The sequence below is a fragment of the Arachis hypogaea genome, chromosome 3 (assembly GCF_003086295.3).
Source record: "Arachis hypogaea cultivar Tifrunner chromosome 3, arahy.Tifrunner.gnm2.J5K5, whole genome shotgun sequence".
In the NCBI taxonomy this organism is placed as follows: Eukaryota; Viridiplantae; Streptophyta; class Magnoliopsida; order Fabales; family Fabaceae; genus Arachis; species Arachis hypogaea.
Window position 1 is genome coordinate 52229179 of NC_092038.1, and position 22976 is coordinate 52252154.

A 22976-nucleotide genomic window follows, 5' to 3' on the forward strand; every position below is an offset into this window, starting at 1 on the left:
GAGTTTGAAGCTCGTCACAGTCATCCCATCCCAGATCCTACTCGGAATACCACAGATAAGGTTTAGACTTTCCGGATCTCAAGAATGCTGCCAATTGATTCTAGCTTATACCACGAAGACTCTCATCTCACGGAATGGAAGGCTCTATTGTCAGGAGATGCAACCATGCGTCGTGGACCAGGAATCCAAGAGATACAAACTCTAACTTTCGCAGGTAGAACGGAAGTGTTTGTTAGGCACGCGTTCATAAGTGAGAATGGTGATGAGTGTCACGGATCATCACATTCATCAGATTGAAGTGCGAATGAATATCTTAGAATAAGAATAAGCATGAATTGAATAGAAGAACAATAGTACTTTGCATTAATACTCGAGGAACAGCAGAGCTCCACACCTTAATCTATGGTGTGCAGAAACTCCACCGTTGAAAATACATAAGACAAGGTCTAGGCATGGCCAAGAGGCGAGCCTCCAAAACGTGATCAAAGGATCAAAAGATAATCCAAAGATGTGTAATACAATAGTAAAAAGTTCTATTTATACTAAACTAGTTACTAGGGTTACAGAAATAGGTAAATGATGTAGAAATCCACTTCCGGGCCCACTTGGTGTGTGCTTAGGCTGAGCATTGAAGCTTTCACATGTAGAGGTCTTCCTTGGAGTTAAACGCCAGTTTGTAACTTGTTTCTGGCATTTAACTCTGCTTTGCAACTTATTTCTGGCATTTAACGCCAGAATAGGGCAAAAAGCTGGCGTTAAACGCCAGTTTGCATAGTCTAAACTCTGGAAAAGTATAAACTATTATATATTTCTAGAAATCCCTGGATGTCTACTTTCCAACGCAATTGAGAGAATGCCATTTGAACTTCTGTAGCACCAAAAAATCCATTTCGAGTGCATGGAGGTCAGAATCCAATAGCATCTGCAGTCCTTTATTAGCCTCTGAATCAGATTTTTGCTCAGGTCCCTCAATTTCAGCCAGAAAATACATGAAATCATAGAAAAACACACAAACTCATAGTAAAGTTCAAAAATGTGAATTTTGATTAAAAACTAATAAAAATATACTAAAAAGTGAATAAAACATACTAAAAACTATATAAAAACAATGCCAAAAAGCGTATAAATTATCCGCTCATCACAACACCAAACTTAAATTGTTGCTTGTCCCCAAGCAACTGAAAACAAAATAGGATAAAAAGAAGAGAATATACAATGAATTTCACAATATCAATGAAACTTAGTCCTAATTAGATGAGCGGGGCTAGTAGCTTTTTGCTTCTAAACAGTTTTGGCATCTCATTTTATCCTTTGAAATTCAGAATGATTGGCATCTATAGGAACTTAGAATTTTAGATAGTGTTATTGATTCTCCTAGTTCAGTATGTTGATTCTTGAACACAGCTACTTTATGAGTCTTAGTCGTAGCCCTAAGCACTTTGTTTTCCAATATTACCACCGGATACATAAATGCCACAGACACATAACTGGGTGAACCTTTTCAGATTGTGACTTAGCTTTGCTAAAGTCCCCAGTTAGAGGTGTCCAGAGTTCTTAAGCACACTCTTTTGCTTTGGATCATGACTTTAACCACTCAGTCTCAGGCATTTCACTTGGACCTTCATGACACAAGCACATGGTTAAAGACAGCTTGATTTAGCCGCTTAGGCCTGGATTTTATTTCCTTGGGCCCTCCTATCCATTAATGCTCAAAGCCTTGGATCCTTTTTACCCTTGCCTTTTGGTTTAAAGGGCTATTGGCTTTTTCTGCTTGCTTTTTCTTTCTCTTTCTCTTTTTTTTCGTCACTTTTTTTTCACTGATTTTTCTTGCTTCAAGAATCAATTTCATGATTTTTCATATTATCAATAACATTTCTCTTTGTTCATCATTCTTTCAAAGGCCAACAATTTTAACATTCATAAACAACAAGATAAAAAATATGCATTGTTCAAGAATTCATTCAGAAAACAAAAAGTATTGCCACCACATCAAAATAATTAAACTAATTTCAAGATCAAATTTGAAATCCAAGTACTTATTGTTCTTTTGTAATTAAGCACATTTTTCATTTAAGAGAGGTGAAGAATTCATGGAATTATTCATAGCTTTAAGACATAGACACTTGACACTAATGATCATGTAATAAAGACACAAAACATAGCTGACACAATAAGCATAAAAACCGGAAACAGAAAAATAAATAGGCAAGGAGATTAAGGAATGATTCCACCTTAGTGAGGGTAGCGTCTTCCTCTTGAAGAACCAATGGAGCGCCTAAGCTCCTCTATGTCTCTTCCTTGCCTTTGTTGCTCCTCCCTCATAGCTCTTTGATCTTCTCTAATCTCATGGAGAATGATGGAGTGCTCTTGGTGCTCCACCCTTAGTTGGTCCATGTTGTAACTCAAGCCTTCCAAAGAGGTGTTGAGTTGTTCCCAATAGTTGTGTGGAGAAAATTGCATCCCTTGAGGCATCTCAGGGAATTCTTGATGAGGATCTTCCTCATGCTCTTGTTGAGATCCATGAATGGACTCTCTTGTTTGCTCCATCCTTTTCTTAGTGATGGGCTTGTCCTCTTCAATGAGGATGTTTTTTTCTATGTCAACCCCAACTAAATTGCATAGATGAAAAATGAGATGAGAAAAGGCTAACCTTGCCAAAGTGGATGACTTGTTAGCCACCTTGTAGAGTTCTAGAGGTATGATCTCATGAACTTCTACTTCCTCCCCAATCATGATACTATGGATCATGATGGCCCGATCCACAGTCACTTCAGATCGGTTGCTAGTAGGATGAACTCCAACCATCATCTAGCCACAGGCTTAAGGTACGGTCTTCTCAATTGAACCGGATTGCCTCTTGAGTCTCTTTTCTATTGAGCTCCTTCCACACATAAATCCATGAGGACTTGGTCCAACCTTTGATCAAAGTTGACCCTTCTAGTGTAAGGACGTGCATTTTCTTGCATTATTGGCAAATGAAATGCCAACCTTACATTTTTCGGACTGAAATCTAAGTATTTCCCCCGAACCATTGTAAGCCAATTCTTTGGATTCGGGTTCATACTTTGATCATGGTTCCTAGTGATCCATGCATTGGCATAGAACTCTTGAACCATTAAGATTTTGACTTGTTGAATGGGGTTGGTAAGAACTTCCCAACCTCTTCTTCGGATTTCATGTCAGATCTCCGGATACTCATTTTTCTTGAGCATGAAAGGGATCTCAGGGATCACCTTCTTCTTGGCCACAACTTCATAGAAGTGGTCTTGATGGACTTTTGAGATGAATCTCTCCATTTTCCATGACTTGGAGGTGGAAGATTTTGCCTTTCCTTTTCTCTTTCTTGAGGTTTCTCCGGCTTTAGGTGCCATAAATGGTTATAGAAAAACAAAAACCAATGCTTTTACCACACCAAACTTAAAAGGTTTGCTCGTCCTCGAGCAAAAGAAGAAAGAAAGAAGGGGAAGAAGAAGAAAATGGAGGAGATGGAGGGAGATATGTGATTCGGCCAAGAAGGGGGAAAGGTGTTTGTGTTGTGTGAATATGAAGGAGTAGTGAGGGGTTTATATAGGGGTGAGGGGAGGGTTGGGTTTTGGTCATTAGGGAGGGTTTGGGAAGGAAAAATGTTTTGAATTTGAAAGGTGAGGTAGGTAGGGTTTTTGGAGAAGAGATATGGTGGTGATTGGTGAAGAGAATATAGGGAAGAGGGTATGATTTGATTGGTGAGTGAGAGAGAGAGAGAGAGAGAGAGAGAGAGAAGTAGGGTAGGTGGGGATCCTGTGGGGTCCACAGATCCTGAGGGGTCAAGAATATATCATCCTTGCTCCTATTAGGCGTACAAAATGCCCTTGCTGTGCAATGCTGGCGTTTAACGCCAGATTGTTGCTTGTTTCTCGCGTTAAATGCCAGCTTTTATTCCTTTCCTGGCGTTAAACGCCAGGTTGCAACCTGTTTCTGGCGTTTAACGCCAGATTATAGCATGTTTCTGGTGTTTAACGCCAGTCTGGTGCTTGTTTCTGGCATTTAACGCCCAGAATAGTGCCAGACTGGGCGTTAAACGCCCATTCTGCTACCCTTACTGTCTCCTCTAGGGTATGCTGTTTTTAATGTTGTTTTTTATTTTTCTTTAATTTTTGAAAATTTTTTTGTGACTCCACATGATCATCATCCTAAAAAAAAGAAAATAACATGAAATAACAAAGATAAATAAAAATTGGGTTGCTTCCCAATAAGCGCTTTTTTAATGTCAATAGCTTGATAGTGGGCTCTCATGGAGCCTCACAGATATTCAGAGCATTGTTGGGACCTCTCAACACCAAACTTAGAGTTTGAATGTGGGGGTTCAACACCAAACTTAGAGTTTGGTTGTGGCTTCCCAACACCAAACTTAGAGTTTGGCTGTGGGGGCTTTGTTTGACTCTGTATTGAGAGAAGTTTTTCATGCTTCCTTTCCATGGTTGTAGAGGGAGATCCTTGAGATTCAAGCACAAGGTAGTCCTCATTCAGTTGAAGGACCAACTCTCCTCTGTCCACATGATTCACAGCTTTTGTTGTGGCTAGGAAGGATCTTTCAAGGATGATAGATTCATCCTCATCCTTCCCAGTGTCTAGGATTATGAAATCAGCAGGGATGTAAAGGCCTTTGACCTTTACTAGCACGTCCTCTACCTGTCTATAAGCCTTTTTCATGGATTTGTCTGTCATCTCTAATGAGAATGTGGAAGCTTGTACCTCAAAGATTCCCAGTTTCTTCATTACAGAGAGTGGCATTAAGTTTATGCCTAATCCCAGGTCACACAGAGCCTTCTCAAAGGTCATGGTGCCTATGGTACAGGGAATTAAGAATTTACCAGGATCCTGTTTTTTTTTTAGGTAAAGTGTGCTGAACCCAGGTATTCAGTTCATTAATAAGCAATGGAGGCTGATCGTCCCAAGTCTCATTACCAAATAGCTTGGCATTCAGCTTCATAATTGCTCCTAAATACTAGGCAACTTGCCCTTCAACAATGTCTTCATCTTCTTCAGAAGATGAATAGTCATCAGAGCTCATGAATGGTAAAAGGAGGTTCAATGGAATCTCTATAGTCTCTATATGAGCCTCAGATTCCTTAGGTTCCTTATATGGGAACTCCTTTTTGTCCAGAGGATGTCCCAGGAGGTCTTCCTTACTGGGATTCACATCCTCCTCCTCCTCTCTAGGTTCGGCCACACCAAGCAAGGTTATGGCCTTGCACTCTTTTTTTTGGGGTTCTCTTCTATATTGCTTGGGAGAGTACTAGGAGGAGTTTCAGTAACTCTTTTACTCAGCTGGCCCACTTGTGCCTCCAAATTTCTAATGGAGGACCTTATTTCATTCATGAAACTTAGAGTGGCCTTAGACAGATCAGAGATTATGTTTGCTAAGCTAGAGGGGCTCTGCTCAGAATTCTCTGTCTGTTGCTGATAAGATGATGGAAAAGACTTGCTATTGCTAAACCTGTTTCTTCCACCATTATTAAAGCCTTGTTGGGGCTTTTGTTGATCCTTCCATGAGAAATTTGGATGATTTCTCCATGAGGGATTATAGGTGTTTCCATAGGCTTCACCCATGTAATTCACCTCTACCATTGCAAGGTTCTCAGGATCATAAGCTTCTTCTTCAGAAGATGCTTCTTTAGTACTGTTGGATGCATTTTGCAATCCATTCAGACTCTGAGAAATCAAATTGACTTGTTGAGTCAACATTTTATTCTGAGCCAATATGGCATTCAGAGCATCAATTTCAAGAACTCCATTCCTCTGAGGCGTTCCATTACTCACAGGATTCCTTTCAGAAGTGTACATGAACTGGTTATTTACAACCATGTCAATGAGTTCCTGAGCTTCTGCAGATGTTTTCTTCAGGTGAATAGATCCACCTGCAGAATGGTCCAATGACATCTTAGACAATTCAGACAGTCCATCATAGAATATATCCAGGATGGTCCATTCTGAAAGCATGTCAGAAGGACACTTTTTGGTTAGTTGCTTGTATCTCTCCTAAGCTTCATAGAGGGATTCACCTTCTTTCTGTCTGAAGGTTTGAACATCCACTCTAAGCTTACTCAGCTTTTGAGGAGGAAAGATCTTGGCTAAGAAAGCTGTGACCAGCTTATCCCAAGAGTTCAGGCTATCTTTAGGTTGAGAGTCCAACCATACTCTAGCTCTGTCTCTTACAGCAAAAGGGAAAAGCATAAGCCTGTATACCTCGGAATCAACCCCATTGGTCTTAACAGTATCACAGATCTGTAAGAATTCAGTTAAGAATTGAAAAAGATCTTCTGATGAAAATCCATACAACTTGTAATTCTGTTGCATCAGAGAAACTAATTGAGGCTTTAGCTCAAAATTGTTTGCTCCAATGGCAGGGATTGAGATGCTTCTTCCATGTAAGTTAGAATTTGGTGCAGTAAAGTCACCAAGCATCTTCCTTGCATTGTTGTTGGGTTCGGCCATGTCTCTTTCTTTTTCGAGATTCTCTGTAAGATGTTCTCTAGATTGTTGTGCTTTAACTTCTCTTAGCTTCTTCTTCAGAGTCCTTTCAGGTTCAGGATCTGCTTCAACAAGAATGTCCTTGTCCTTGCTCCTGCTCATATGAAAAAGAAGAAGACAGAAAAGGAAGAGGAATCCTCTATGTCACAGTATAGAAATTCCTTTATGTGAGTAGAAGAAGATAAGAATAGTAGAATGAGATGAGAAGAATTCGAACACAGAGAGGAAGAGATGGTTCGAATTTTAAGATGAAGAGAAGGAAAATATTTTTATTTTTATTTTAATTATTAGTTAGATTTCAAAATTAGAAGAAGAAGTAGAATAAAATTAAAATTTAAAACAATTAGTTAATTAAAAGAATTTTTTTTGAAAAAGGGTGAGGAATTTTCGAAAATTGTAGTTAGGTGGTTTTGAAAAAGATAAGAAATAGTAAAACAAACAAAAAAGTCAATTAGTTAGTTGAAAAAGATTTGAAAATCAATTTTGAAAAGATAAGAAGTTAGAAAAGATATGATTGAGATTTATTTTGAAAAAGATTTATTTTTAAAATCAGAATTAATGACTTGACTCACAAGAAATCAAAAGATATGATTCTAAAATTTAAAGTTTGACTCTTTTTTAACAAGAAAGTAACAAACTTGAAATTTTTTACTCAAATCATCAATTGTTAGTATAATTTTTGAAAATAGAAGATAAAATTGAGAAAAAGATTTTTGAAAATTAATTTTAAATAATTTTTGAAATTAATTAAAGGAAAAAGAAAAAATTTGATTTTGAAAAGATAAGATTTTTAAAATTGAAATCTTGACTTCACTAACAAGAAACAACTTATTTTAAAAAAATTTTGACTAAGTCAACCCAAAGATTTCAAAAATTATGAGTAAAATAAGGAAAAGATATTTTTTATTTTTTAATTTTTAATGATGAGAGATAAAATTACAAATATGACCCAAAACATGAAAATTTTGGATCAAAACCAATTATGCATGCAAGAACACTATGAATGTCAAGATGAACACCAAGAACACTTTGAAGATCTTGATGAACATCAAGAACTTATTTTTGAAAAATTTTCAAGTAAAGAAAAACATACAAGACACCAAACTTAGAAAATTTTTAATGCTTAGACACTAACAAACTAAAAATGCATATGAAAAACAAGATAAGACACAAAACAATAAAATGTAAAGATCAAACAAGAAGACTTGTCAAAAACAACTTGAAGATCATGAAGAATGCAATGCATGAAATTTTTAAAAAATGCACAAATTTTTAAAACATGCAATTGACACCAAACTTAAAAATTGACACTAACTCAAACAAGAAACACAAAATATTTTTTATTTTTTGATTTATAAATTTTTTTGGATTTTTCGAAAATTATTTTAGAAAAACAAAAAAGAAGAAAAATTTTTGAAAGATTTTTGAAAACCTTTTAAAAATGAAATAAAGGTTGAAAGAAGAAGAAAATTACCTAATCTGAGCAACAAGATGAACCGTCAGTTGTCCAAACTCAAACAATCCCCGGCAACGGCGCCAAAAACTTGGTGCACGAAATTGTGATCTCAATGGCGCCAACAACTTGGTACACACAATTGTAATATCACTCTTCTTCACAACTTCGCAAAACTAACCAGCAAGTGCACTGGGTCGTCCAAGTAATAAACCTTACGTGAGTAAAGGTCGATCCCACGAAAATTGTCGGCTTGAAGCAAGCTACGGTAACCTTGTAAATCTCAGTCAGGCGAATTCAAATGGTTATGGAGTTTTGATAATTAAAAGATAAATAAAACATGAAATAAAGATAGAAATACTTATGTAAATCATTGGTGGGAATTTCAGATAAGTGTATGGAGATGCATTGTTCCTTCTGAATCTCTGCTTTCCTACTGCCTTCATCCAATCCTTCATACTCATTTCTATGGCAAGCTGTATGTTGGGCGTCACTGTTGTCAATGGCTACTTCCCGTCCTCTCAATGAAAATGGTTCTCTACGGTTTCTCGCATGGCTAATCAGTTGTTAGTTCTCGATCATGTAGGAATATGATTTACTATCCTTTTACGTCTGTCATTACGCCCTACAGTCGCGAGTTTGAAGCTCGTCACAGTCATCCCATCCCAGATCCTACTCGAAATACCAGAGACAAGGTTTAGACTTTCCGGATCTCAAGAATGCTGCCAATTGATTCTAGCTTATACCACGAAGACTCTCAACTCACGGAATGGAAGGCTCTATTGTCAGGAGATGCAACCATGCGTCGTGGACCAGGAATCCAAGAGATACCCACTCTAACTTTCGTAGGTAGAACGGAAGTTTTTGTTAGGCATGCGTTCATAAGTGAGAATGGTGATGAGTGTCACGGATCATCACATTCATCAGATTGAAGTGCGAATGAATATCTTAGAATAAGAATAAGCATGAATTGAATAGAAAAACAATAGTACTTTGCATTAATACTCGAGGAACAGCAGAGCTCCACACCTTAATCTATGGTGTGTAGAAACACTACCGTTGAAAATATATAAGACCAAGGTCTAGGCATGGTCGAGAGGCCAGCCTCCAAAACGTGATCAAAGGATCAAAAGATAATCCAAAGATGTCTGATACAATAGTAAAAAGTTCTATTTATACTAAACTAGTTACTAGGGTTACGGAAATAAGTAAATGATGTAGAAATCCACTTCCGGGCCCACTTGGTGTGTGCTTAGACTGAGCATTGAAGCTTTCACATGTAAAGGTCTTCCTTGGAGTTAAACGCCAGTTTGTAATTTGTTTCTGGCGTTTAACTCTGCTTTGCAACTTGTTTCTGGCGTTTAACGCCAGAATAGGGCAGAAAGCTGGCGTTAAACGCCAGTTTGTATCGTCTAAACTCGGGCAAAGTATGGACTATTATATATTGCTGGAAAGCCCTGGATGTCTACTTTCCAACTCAATTGAGAGCGCACTATTTGGACTCCTGTAGCTCCAAAAAAATCCATTTCGAGTGCAGGGAGGTCAGAATCCAACAGCATCTGCAGTCTTTTATCAGCCTCTGAATTAGATTTTTGCTCAGGTCCCTCAATTTCAGCAGAAAATACCTGAAATCACAGAAAAATACACAAACTCATAGTAAAGTCCAAAAATGTGAATTTTGCTTAAAAACTAATAATAATATACTAAAAAGTGAATAAAACATACTAAAAACTATATAAAAACAATGCCAAAAAGCGTATAAATTATCCGCTCATCAAGTACCACGTGTATGTACTTGTTGTAAAATCAAATCCAAATTTAGCAGTGTACCTTTGATCCCATTGAAATAATTCTTAAAATTTTAACACTATAAACTGAAATTTCTGTTGGGTTTAATCCAAAAATTATGAAGCAGGACGTCAAGGTTTTTTATATTAGGAGGAACAATCATACTTTCATCATTGAAGCAAGTGCATGACCAATGGCTTAAGTGAGGTGTCTATATCTAGAGAAGGCATCCAGCCATGATTGTATACGGGACTCTTTGAACTACAACTGCCTTGCAAAAGATGTAGCGTGGTTCAACGAAGGGAATGGAGAAGCATCTATCATCTTCTCTACGAACCAGTAGCTTCTGCAAACCAAAAAGAAATCTCAGCTTTCCAATTTCTCTGATAGGCCACAGACATAGAAAGAGTGTATAAGGACAATATAAACATGTGATTGCAGGAAGACTTGAAGGACAGGATACAGCATTGTGAAAAACCGGTTAGATAAAAAAGAAATTTATGAGAGAATAAGTTTTCAAATATCTAAAATAACTCAATTAATTTAATCTATTATCTATTGATATGACCAAAATACAAGACAGTCAAAATCATTGGTGAAGCATGATAGTAATATTTATGCAGAATCTCATATGAATATGAGCTAAATGTATGACGGAGAAATAAATTTATGAATCGGCAGCCTCATCACAATTTTCAACGCCGTCATTAGTGGATTTTTCTAAATCGCTATCTCGTGTCAACCGCAGGCTTTCAACATCAAATTCAGGCAAGCTAGTCATACAAGGCTAGAGATGAAGGTCGACCTCAAACTGTTCATAATCTTCACCCATGTCAAACAAATCTCTTGGCTTCATATGGACTACGACACTCCATCCATTGTCAACCTCATCATCCACGTAGAATAGAAGACGCACCACAGATGCCAAGATGTATGGCTCGTCGTCTTCTCGATCACCGGTGTGAATCGGTGTCGCAAAGTTGACACAGGTATAGCCCAATACGTCTTGTCGTATGCCTCTGCCTGACGTGGTGTCTGCCCAAAGACACTTGAACAAAACCACCGTGAATTCACCACTGTAGTTTAGCTCAATGATGTCTACTAATCTCCCGTAATATGAGACATCGCCAACAGCAACATTGCTATCCCGTTTGCTTGTATAACTTCTAGTATCTGAAGTGACATAAACCCCGCTATTCTGTGTTTTCATCCTTTCCTCCCTCGACATGGTTCTAAATTTATAGCCATTGACGTTGTAAGCCTTAAATTGTCTTGCCTGAGCAATGGGACCACAAGCAAGCCACTGCAACTCGTTCGAATGACTGGTGCTTCCAAAGGGAACCTGGCATGAAACAATTAGACCCAAGATAGCACCAAAGGATAGTCGGATCCTGATATACAAAGGATTACCTCATGCTTGAACCAGTTGGGAAACTCGTTGTGCACAACACTATCTATGTGAGCTTAGGATCTTGTTTTATTTCGCAGATTTCTCTTTGTGATGGCTCTAAACTCACTGTGCACACAAAAAGTTGATTGTTGGTCAGTATTCCCAATACCATATTAGCTCACTTCATACAAGTAAAACTCACACTCTATACATACACCAAGAATTTCTCTACAGCAATGTAATTGACCAGTACATGGCGATGTGCTTGAAGGTTTTCAGTTGATGTTAGAGTAAAAAAGGAAGCAGCCCTGACCGCCTTTCCAACCTCTAGGAACATGCTGGCAATATCGCTTGGCGAAGCTTCGCTCGGCCGATCATCAACGCGCGTAGGTCGGTTGATCCTGGTCTCGACATTATCTAGGTATCTTGAACAGAACGTGAGAATCTCCTCGGATAAGTAGCCCTCTGCAATTGAGCCTTCCAGTTGTGCCTTATTACGCACCTAATGCTTGAGACGACATAGATACCTTCAAGAACATAACAAGTAAACTACTAGAACCAGGCTATATTAACGAAACATATCGAGAAGGCTAATACAGATTTTTACCTCTCAATTGGGTACATCCAACGGTAATACACTGGGAGCTAAGTTTCTTTGATATTTTGGAGTCTATAGTATATTCTCTTCTTTTTATTCTATTTTGATTTTCAGTTTCTTGGGGGCAAGCAACAATTTAAGTTTGGTGTTGTGATGAGCGGATAATTTATACGCTTTTTGGCATTGTTTTCAGTATGTTTTTAGTATGTTTTAATTAGTTTTTATTATATTTTTATTATTTTTTAGTTAAAATTCACTTTTCTGGACTTTACTATGAGTTTGTGTATTTTTCTATGATTTCAGGTATTTTCTGGCTGAAATTGAGGGTCCTGAGCAAAAATCTGATTCAGAGGCTGAAAAGGACTGCAGATGCTGTTGGATTCTGACCTCCCTGCACTCGAAGTGGATTTTCTGGAGATACAGAAGCCCAATTGGCACGCTCTCAATGGTGTTGGAAAGTATACATCCTGGGCTTTCCAGCAATGTATAATAGTCCATACTTTGCCCGAGATTTGATGGCCCAAACCGGCGTTACAAATCAGCTTCAGAATTCCCAACGTTTAACGCTGGAACTGGCATAAAAATTGGAGTTAAACGCCCAAACTGGCATAAAAGCTGGCGTTTAACTCCAGAAAAAGTCTCTACACATGAAAGCTTCAATGCTCAGCCCAAGCACACACTAAGTGGACCCAGAAGTGGATTTTTACGTCATTTACTCATTTCTGTATACCCTAGGTTACTAGTTCACTATTAATAGGATCTTTTGACATTGTATCTGGACCTCATGACACTTTACACGTTTCTCATTGTATCTTCTACGGCATGAGTCTCTAAATCCCATGGTTGGGGGTGAGGAGCTCTGCTGTGTCTTGATGGATTAATGCAATTACTACTGTTTTTCATTCAATCATGCTTGCTTCCATTCTAAGATATCACTTGTTCTTAAACCTGATGAATGTGATGATCTGTGACACTCATCATCATTCTCAACTATGAACGTGTGCCTGACAACCACCTCCGTTCTACTTTAGATTGAGTAGATATCTCTTGGATTCTGTAATCAGAATCTTCGTGGTATAAGCTAGAACTGATGGCGGCATTCAAGAGAATCCGGAAGGTCTAAACCTTGTCTGTGGTATTCTGAGTAGGATTCAAAGATTGAATGACTGTGATGAGCTTCAAACTCATGAAGGCTGGGCGTTAGTGACAGACGCAAAAGAATCACTGGATTCTATTCCAACCTGATTGAGAACCGACAGATGATTAGCCGTGCCGTGACAGGGTGCGTTGAACATTTTCACTGAGAGGATGGGAGGTAGCAATTGACAACGGTGAAACCCTACATACAGCTTGCCATGGAAGGAGTCTTGCGTGCTTGAAGAAGAAGACAGTAGGAAAGCAGAGATTCAGAAGATAGAGCATCTCCAAAACCTCAACCTGTTCTCCATTACTGCAAAACAAGTATTTATTTCATGTTCTTTTACTTTTCACAATCAACCCTGATAATTATTGATATCCTGACTAAGAGTTACAAGATAACCATAGCTTGCTTCAAGCCGACAATCTCCGTGGGATCGACCCTTACTCACGTAAGGTATTACTTGGACGACCCAGTGCACTTGCTGGTTAGTTGTGCGGAATTGCAAAAGTGTGATTGTGGTGGACGAAATTGTGATCACTATTCTTTGAGTTGCATTCATCAACTTGGTGCTGTAGTTGCACGTAATTGTAAAATTATGGAATTTGAAATTGGCACGAGTGGACACAACTCCGTTCAACTAACCAGCAAGTGTACTGGGTCGTCCAAGTAATAAACCTTACGTGAGTAAGGGTCGATCCCACAGAGATTGTTGGTATGAAGCAAGCTATGGTCACCTTGTAAATCTCAGTTAGGCAGATTAAATTGGTTTATGGGTTTTCAAAAATAGAAATAAGAAAATATGTAATAAAAGGGATAGAGTACTCATGCAGCCTCATTGGTGGGAATTTCAGATAAGCGAATGAAGATACTGTATGGCTCAAGGACGCCTGCTCTCCCACTGCTTCAACTCAATCCTTCTTACTCCTTTCCATGGCAAGCTGTATGTAGGGCATCACCGTTGTCAATGGCTACATCCCATCCTCTCAGTGAAAACATTCCTATGCTCTGTCACAGCACGGCTAATCATCTGTCGGTTCTCAATCAGGTTGGAATAGAATCCCTTGATTCTTTTGCGCTTGTCATCACGCCCAGCCTTCAGGAGTTTGAAGCTCGTCACAGTCATTCAATCATAGAGTCCTACTCGGAATACCACAAACAAGGTTTAGACTTTCCGGATCCTCATGAATGCCGCCATCTATCTAACTTATACCACGAAGATTCTGTTGGGGAATCTAAGAGATACACATTCAAGCTCTTGTTGCATGTAAAACGGAAGTGGTTGTCAATCACGTGCGTTCATAAGTGAGAATGATAATGAGGGTTACTTATCATCACATTCATCATGTTCTTGGGTGCGAATGAATATCTTGGAATAAGAATAAGAGAGATTTGAATAAAAGACAATAGAATTGCATTAATACTTGAGGTACAGCAGAGCTCCACACCCTTAATCTATGGTGTGCAGAAACTCCACCGTTGAAAATACATAAGTAAAAGGTTCAGGCATGGCCGAATGGCCAGCCCCTTGTCGTCACAAGACCGAATGATCAAAGACTTAAAGTGATCAAAGATATCTAATACAATAGATAAATGTTCTATTTATAATAAACTAGCTCCTAGGGTTTACATGAGTAAGTAATTGATGCATAAATTCACTTCCGGGGCCCACTTGGTGTATGTTTGGGCTGAGCTTGATTAATCCACGAGCTGAGGCTTCTCTTGGGGTTGAACTCCGAGTTATGACGTGTTTTGGGCGTTCAACTCCGGATCGTGACGTTTTTCTGACGTTTAACTCCAGACAGCAGCATGAACTTGGCGTTCAACGCCAAGTTACGTCGTCAATCTTCGAATAAAGTATGGACTATTATATATTGCTGGAAAACCCTGGATGTCTACTTTCCAACGCCGTTGAGAGCGCGCCATTTGGAGTTCTGTAGCTCCAGAAAATCCATTTCGAGTGCAGGGAGGTCAGATTCCAACAGCATCAGCAGTCCTTTTGTCAGCCTTCTTCAGAGTTTTGCTCAAGTCCCTCAATTTCAGCCAGAATTTACCTGAAATTACAGAAAAAACACACAAACTCATAGTAAAGTCCAGAAATGTGAATTTAACATAAAAACTAATGAAAACATCCCTAAAAGTAGCTCAAACTTACTAAAAACTATATAAAAACAATGCCAAAAAGCGTATAAATTATCCGCTCATCACAACACCAAACTTAAATTGTTGCTTGTCCCCAAGCAACTGAAAATCAAATAGGATAAAAGAAGAGAATATACTATAAATTCCAGAATATCAATGAATATTAATTTAATTAGATGAGCGGGACTTGTAGCTTTTTGCTTCTGAATAGTTTTGGCATCTCACTTTTTCCTTTGAAGTTCAGAGTGATTGGCGTCTCTGGGAACTCAGAATTTCGGATAGTGTTATTGACTTTCCTAATTAAGCATGTTGATTCTTGAACACAGCTACTTATGAGTCTTGGCCGTGGCCCTAAGCACTTTGTTTTCCAGTATTACCACCGGATACATCAATGCCACAGACACATAACTGGGTGAACCTTTTCAGATTGTGACTCAGCTTTGCTAGAGTCCCCAGTTAGTGGTGTCCAGAGCTCTTAAGCACACTCTTTTTGCTTTGGATCACGACATTAACCACTCAGTCTCAAGCTTTTCACTTGGACCTTCATGACACAAGCACATGGTTAGGGACAGCTTGATTTAGCCGCTTAGGCCTGGATTTTATTTCCTTGGGCCCTCCTATCCATTGATGCTCAAAGCCTTGGATCCTTTTTACCCTTGCCTTTTGGTTTTAAGGGCTATTGGCTTTTTCTACTGCTCCTTCTTTTTCTTTCTATTTTTTTTTCGCCATTTTTTTTTCGCAAGCTTCCTTTTTCACTGCTTTTTCTTGCTTCAAGAATCAATTTCATGATTTTTCAGATCATCAATAACATTTCTCTTTGTTCATCATTCTTTCAAGAGCCAACAATTTTGACACTCATAAACAACAAGATCAAAAATATGCACTGTTCAAGCATTCATTCAGAAAACAAAAAGTATTGCCACCACATCAATATAATTAAATTAAATTCAAGGATAAATTCGAAATTCATGTACTTCTTGTTCTTTTGAATTAAAACATTTTTCATTTAAGAGAGGTGAAGGATTAATGGATTTTATTCATAGCTTTAAGGCATGGTTACATACTAATGATCATGAAATAAAGACACAAAACATAAATAAACACAATACTAAAAACCGAAAACAGAAAGAAATAAAGAACAAGGAATGAATCCACCTTTAGTGGCGTCTTCTTCTTGAAGGACCAATGATGTTCTTAAGCTCTTCTATGTCCCTTCCTTGCCTTTGTTGCTCCTCCCTCATTGCTCTTTGATCTTCTCTTATTTCTTGGAGAATGATGGAGTGTTCATGATGTTCCACCCTTAATTGTTCAACATTATGGCTCAAATCTTCTAAGGAGGTATTGAGTTGCTCCCAATAGTTGTTGGGAGGAAAGTGCATTCCTTGAGGCATCTCAGGAATTTGTTGATGATGAGCTTCCTCATGCACTTCTTGAGGGCCGTGAGGAGCTTCTCTTGCTTGCTCCATCCTTTTCTTGGTGATGGGCTTGTCTTCTTCAATGGAGACATCTCCTTCTATGATAACTCCAGCTGAGTAACATAGATGGCAAATAAGGTGAGGGAAGGCTAGCCGTGCCATGGGTGAGGACTTGTCGGCTATTTTGTAGAGTTCATTGGAGATGACCTCATGAACTTCCACTTCTTCTCCAATCATGATGCTGTGGATCATGATGGCCCGATCCACAGTAACTTCAGATCGGTTGCTAGTAGGAATGATAGAGCGTTGAATGAACTCCAACCATCCTCTAGCCACAGGCTTGAGATCCAGTCTTCTTAGTTGAACTGGCTTGCCTTTGGAGTCTATTCTCCACTGAGCTCCTTCCACACATATGTCCATTAGGACTTGGTCCAACCTTTGATTAAAGTTGACCCTTCTAGTGTAGGGGCGTTCATCTTCTTGCATCATGGGCAAGTGAAATGCCAACCTCACATTTTCCGGACTAAAATCTAAGTATTTCCCCCGAACCATTGTGAGATAGTTCTTTGGATTCGGGTTCATACTTTGATCATGGTTTTTAGTGATCCATGCATTGGCATAGTACTCTTGAACCATCAATATTCCGACTTGTTGCATGGGGTTAGTTAGGACTTCCCAACCTCTTCTTTGGATTTCATGTCGGATTTCCGGATACTCATTCTTTTTGAGCTTGAAAGGGACCTCGGGGATCACCTTCTTCTTTGCCACAACATCATAGAAGTGGTCTTGATTGCTCTTGGAGATGAATCTTTCCTTCTCCCATGACTCGGAGGTGGAAGCTTTTATCTTCCCTTTTCCTTTTCTAGAGGATACTCCGGCCTTTGGTGCCATTGATGGTAATGGAAAAACAAAAAGCTTATGCTTTTACCACACCAAACTTAAATATTTGCTCGCCCTCGAGCAAGAAAGAAAAGAAGAGTAGAAGAAGAAGAAGAGAATATGGTAGAGAGGGGAAGAAGTAGGTTCGGCTATGTGGGAGAAGAAGGGGTTGTTTTGTGTGAAAATGAAGTAGAATGGAAGGGTATTTATAAGGAGAGGGGAGGGTGGGTGTTCGGCCATTTTGGGTGGGAATGGGTGGGAAATTGAATTTGAATTGTATGAAGGTAGGTGGGGTTTATGGGGAAGAGTGGGTTGATGTGAATGGTGAATGGGGTAATTGGGAAGAGGAATTGAAGTGATTGGTGAAGGTTTTTTTGGGAAGTGTGACATGGGAAAGAGTGAAATGAGATTAGGATTAGGAGAGTGTGATTAGGATTGAAAGAAAAGGTGGGAATATGGTAGGTGGGGATCCTGTGGGGTCCACAGATCCTGAGGTGATCCTGTGGGGTCCACAGATCCTGAGGTGATCCTGTGGGGTCCACAGATCCTGAGGTGAAAAGAAATACCATTCCTTCACCATATAGGCATGTAAATTGCCTTCGTGCATTATTCTGGCGTTCAAACGCCCATTGGTGCACGTTCTGGGCGTTCAACGCCCATGTAATGCATGTTTCTGGCGTTGAACGCCAGTTTCATGCTTGTTGCTGGCGTTTAACGCCAGCTTGTCTCCTCCAGGCACATTCCTGGCGTTCAGCGCCAGGATGTTGCTTGTTTCTGGCGTTCAGCGCCAGAATGGTGCTCTGTTCTGGCGTTGAACGCCAGCCAGATGCATCTTACTGGCGTTGAACGCCAGTCTGTGCTACCTCCAGGGTGAAAAATTTTTTTCTTCTGTTTTTGACTCTGTTTTTAATTTTTTTTGATTTTTTCGTGACTCTTCATGATCATGTACCTAATAAAACACAAAATAACAATAAAATAAAAATTAGATAATTAAAATTGGGTTGCCTCCCAACAAGCGCTTCTTTAATGTCAATAGCTTGACAGTGGCTCTCATGGAGCCACAAGGTGATCAGGTCAATGTTAGTGTAGTCCCAACACCAAACTTAGAGTTTGGATATGGGGTCTGAACACCAAACTTAGAGTTTGGTTGTGGCCTCACAACACCAAACTTAGAGTCTGACTGTGTGGGCTCTTCTTGACTCTGAACTGAGAGAAGTTCTTCATGCTTACTCTCTTTTGTCACAGAGGGATGGCCATGTGCCTTAAACACAAGGTAGTCCCCATTCAATTGAAGGACTAATTCACCTCTGTTGACATCTATGACTTATCTGCCAATTGCAATGAGAACAAGGCAGGTTGTACCTCAATGATCCCTAACTTCTCCATTACAGAGAGTGGCATAAGATTTATCCCTGACCCTAGATCACATAGAGCTTTGAAAAAGCTCATGGTGCCAATGGTACAAGGTATTAAGAACTTGCCAGGATCTTGTTTCTTTTGAGGTAGAGTTTTCTGAATCCAAGTATCTAGTTCACTAATGAGCAAGGGAGGTTCACTTTCCCAAGTCTCATTACCAAACAGCTTGGCATTCAGCTTCATGATAGCTCCTAAATATTGAGCAACTTGCTCTCCAGTCACATCTTCATCCTCTTCAGAGGAAGAATAGTCTTCAGAGCTCATGAATGGCAGAAGGAGATTTAATGGAATCTCTATGGTCTCTGTATGGGCCTCAGATTCCCTTGGATCCTTAATGGGAAACTCCTTCTTGCTTGAGGGACGTCCCAGGAGGTCTTCCTCACTAGGATTTTCGTCCTCCTCCTCCCTTGTGCATTCGGCCACATTGATCACATCAATGGCCTTGCACTCTCCTTTTGGATTTTCTTCTGTATTGCTTGGGAGAATACTGGGAGGAGTTTCAATGACTTTCTTACTCAGCTGGCCCACTTGTGCCTCCAAATTTCTAATGGAGGATCTTGTTTCATTCATGAAACTGAAAGTGGCTTTTGACAGATCAGAGACAATATTGGCTAAATTAGAAGTGTTTTGTTCTGAATTCTCTGTCTGTTGCTGAGAAGATGATGGATATGGCTTACTATTGCTCAGCCTATTGCGTCCACCATTGTTAAAGCCTTGTTGAGGCTTTTGTTGATCCTTCCAGGAGAAATTTGGGTGATTTCTCCATGATGGGTTATAGGTGTTTCCATAAGGTTCACCCATGTAATTAACTTCTGCCATGGCAGGGTTCTCAGGATCATAAGCTTCTTCAGAAGCTACCTCTCTAGTACTGTTGGATGCATGTTGCAATCCATTCAGATTTTGAGAGATTATGTTGACCTGTTGAGTCAACATTTTGTTCTGAGCCAATATGGCATTCAGAGCATCAATTTCAAGAACTCCTTTCTTCTGAGGTATCCCATTATTCACGGAATTCCTCTCAGAGGTATACATGAACTGGTTGTTTGCAACCATATCAATGAGTTCTTGAGCCTCTTCAGGCGTTTTCTTCAGGTGAATAGATCCACCTGCAGAATGGTCCAATGACATTTTCGAAACTTCAGAGAGACCATAATAGAATATATCTAATAGGGTCCATTCTGAAAACATGTCAGATGGACATCTTTTGGTCAGCTGCTTGTATCTTTCCCAAGCTTCATAGAGGGATTCACCATCTTTTTGTTTGAAGGTTTGAACATCCACTCTCAGCTTGCTCAGCTTTTGAGGAGGAAAGAATTTATCCAAGAAGGCAGTGACCAGCTTATCCCAGGAGTCCAGGCTATCCTTAGGTTGTGAATCCAACCATATTCTAGCTCTGTCTCTTACAGCAAAAGGGAAAAGCATGAGTCTATAGACTTCAGGATCAACTCCATTCGTCTTTACAGTCTCACAGATCTGCAAGAACTCAGTTAAAAACTGATAAGGATCTTCAGATGGAAGTCCATAAAACTTGCAGTTTTGTTGCATTAATGCAACTAGTTGAGGCTTAAGCTCAAAGTTACTGGCTCCAATGGCAGGAATGGAGATGCTTCTTCCATCAAACTTGGACGTTGGCTTTGTGAAGTCACCAAGCATTCTCCTTGCATTATTATTATTATTTTCGGCTGCCATCTCCTTCTCTTGTTCGAAAATTTCTGAAAGGTTGTTTCTGGATTGTTGTAATTTAGCTTCTCTTAATTTTCTCTTCAGAGTCCTTTCAGGTTCTGGATCAATTTCAACAAGAGTGCCTTTTTCCCTGTTCCTGCTCATATGAAAGAGAAGAAAACAAGAAAAGAAAGAGGAATCCTCTATGTCACAGTATAGAGACTCCCTTATGTTAGTAGAAGAAGAAAGGGGTTAGAAGAATGGAGATGGGGATTCGGATTTTTGGATGAAGAGAGGTGAAGAGAAGTGTTAGTAATTAAATAATTAAATAGAAGAAGAAAAGAGAAGGAAGATTTCGAAAATAATTTTTGAAAAAGAGGTTAGTAATTTTCGAAAATCAAAGACAAAATATAATTAAAATTAAAATTTAAAACAAAAAGAATTTTTGAAAAAGAGAGGGAGAATTTTCGAAAATTAGAGAGGGAAAAGTAGTTAGGTGGTTTTGAAAAAGATAAGAAACAAACAAAAAGTTAGTTAGTTGATTGAAAAAGATTTGAAATCAAATTTTGAAAAAGATAAGAGGATAAGAAGTTAGATAAGATATTTTGAAATCAAATTTTGAAAAAGATAAAATTTTTGAAAAAGATAAGATAAAAGATAAAAAGATAAGATAAAAATTTTAATAAAAAGATATTTTGAAAAAGATTTAATTTTTAAAAAGACTCAACTAACAAGAAACTACAGGATAAGATTCTAGAACTTAAAGATTGAACCTTTCTTAACAAGAAAGTAACAAACTTCAAATTTTTGAACCAATCACATTACTTGTTAGCTAATTTTTCGAAAATTTGATATAAAGATAAGAAAAAGATTTTTGAAAATATTTTGAAAAATAATTTTGAAATTTTCTAAAATGATAAAAAAAATGAAAAAGATATGATTTTTGAAAAAGATTTTAAAAAGATAAGATTTTTAAAATTGAAATTTTGACTTGACTTGTAAGAAACAACTAATTTTTAAAATTTTTGACCAAGTCAACCCAAAATTTCGAAATTTTGGAGGAAAATAAGGAAAAGATATTTTTTTGATTTTTGAATTTTTAAAGAAAAACACAAAAATGACCCAAAACATGAAAATTTTGGATCAAGACACAAGATGCATGCAAGAATGCTATGAATGTCAAGATGAACACCAAGAACACTTTGAAGATCATGATGAACATCAAGAACATAATTTTGAAAAATTTTTGATGCAAAGAAAACATGCAAGACACCAAACTTAGAAATCTTTAATGCATGGAAAATATGAATGCAAAAGTGCACATGAAAAACAACAAAAGACACAAAACAAGAAATCATCAAGATCAAACAAGAAGACTTGTCAAGAACAACTTGAAGATCATGAAGAACACTATGAATGCATGAAATTTTCGAAAAAATGCAAGAAAAATTTTAAAAGCATGCAATTGACACCAAACTTAAAAATTAACACAAGACTCAAACAAGAAACACAAAATATTTTTTTGATTTTTATGATTTTCTAATTTTTTTGTATTTTTATTTTAATTTTTTTCGAAAAACATTTTTGGAAAAACGAAAAATAAAAGAAAAATTTTGAAAAAGATTTTTGAAAAGAAAATTACCTAATCTGAGCAACAAGACGAACCGTCAGTTGTCCATACTCGAACAATCCCCGGCAACGGCGCCAAAAACTTGGTGGACGAAATTGTGATCACTATTCTTTGAGTTGCATTCATCAACTTGGTGCTGTAGTTGCACGTAATTGTAAAATTATGGAATTTGAAATTGGCACGAGTGGACACAACTCCGTTCAACTAACCAGCAAGTGTACTGGGTCGTCCAAGTAATAAACCTTACGTGAGTAAGGGTCGATCCCACAGAGATTGTTGGTATGAAGCAAGCTATGGTCACCTTGTAAATCTCAGTTAGGCAGATTAAATTGGTTTATGGGTTTTCGAAAATAGAAATAAGAAAATATGTAATAAAAGGGATAGAGTACTCATGCAGCCTCATTGGTGGGAATTTCAGATAAGCGAATGAAGATACTGTATGGCTCAAGGACGCCTGCTCTCCCACTGCTTCAACTCAATCCTTCTTACTCCTTTCCATGGCAAGCTGTATGTAGGGCATCACCGTTGTCAATGGCTACATCCCATCCTCTCAGTGAAAACGTTCCTATGCTCTGTCACAGCACGGCTAATCATCTGTCGGTTCTCAATCAGGTTGGAATAGAATCCATTGATTCTTTTGCGCTTGTCATCACGCCCAGCCTTCAGGAGTTTGAAGCTCGTCACAGTCATTCAATCATAGAGTCCTACTCGGAATACCACAGACAAGGTTTAGACTTTCCGGATCCTCATGAATGCCGCCATCTATCTAACTTATACCACGAAGATTCTGTTGGGGAATCTAAGAGATACACATTCAAGCTCTTGTTGCATGTAGAACGGAAGTGGTTGTCAATCACGTGCGTTCATAAGTGAGAATGATAATGAGGGTTACTTATCATCACATTCATCATGTTCTTGGGTGCGAATGAATATCTTGGAATAAGAATAAGAGGGA

The 22976-nt window shown here is 38.5% G+C and overlaps 1 non-coding gene across 1 annotated transcript; it reads left to right on the forward strand.

Annotated features, from left to right (window-relative positions):
• The first annotated feature begins 5973 nt into the window (after positions 1-5973).
• Positions 5974-6081, forward strand: LOC112793012 (small nucleolar RNA R71). Its single transcript, XR_003197724.1, has one exon. It is a non-coding gene; the product is annotated as a small nucleolar RNA R71 (small nucleolar RNA).
• Positions 6082-22976: the final 16895 nt, after the last annotated feature.